Below are 722 nucleotides of genomic sequence, written 5' to 3' on the forward strand. Positions count from 1 at the left end.
ACAAATACGGATGAAAATAATTCAATTATATAAGTACATGTGAATTATACAAACATACCCTCGAATTATACATACGAGTAAGCTATAACTATAATCTATAAATATGCAAACTATGGCTAAGAATCTAATTATGTTTATTAAAGTGGCTATTTAGGAAATTTTTCCTTAGGAAAAAAGAAAGTTATATATTTAATCGGGCTAAATTAATTCCTGACAAATGAAGGAAAAATGGAACCCTTCACGGACACAAAACACTACATACATTTATATTGTATACTCACCGAGTATATTTATTATACATTCAGTAAACAACAAATTTTATACAATAAAGTACCACCACAATATTACATTGCATCTAGGTAGTCAAGCTTCTAAGTTTTTGGTTGCATTGTCAAATAGTTTCTTACAATAGTAGTTAATTCAGTATACAATATCATACATCTGGGGTGTGTTTGGTATGAAGGAAAATGTTTTCCTGGAAAATAAGTAGATTTTTTACTTATTTTCTCATGTTTGGTTGATGACTAGAAAATATTTTCCGGAAAAGATTTTTAGTGTTTGGTTTATGAATGAAAAATGTTTTTGAGAAATATCTTATATTTTAACTAGAGTAGAAAATAATTTTTGAAATTGAAAATATTTTTTAAAAATAAATTTTAATTTTTTTTTGGGTTGGGTGGGTGGGGGGTGGTGGCAGGGGGACTGGAGGGAGGGATCGAGGG

This window comes from Solanum stenotomum, chromosome 4 (genome assembly GCF_019186545.1).
Source record: "Solanum stenotomum isolate F172 chromosome 4, ASM1918654v1, whole genome shotgun sequence".
NCBI lineage: Eukaryota > Viridiplantae > Streptophyta > Magnoliopsida > Solanales > Solanaceae > Solanum > Solanum stenotomum.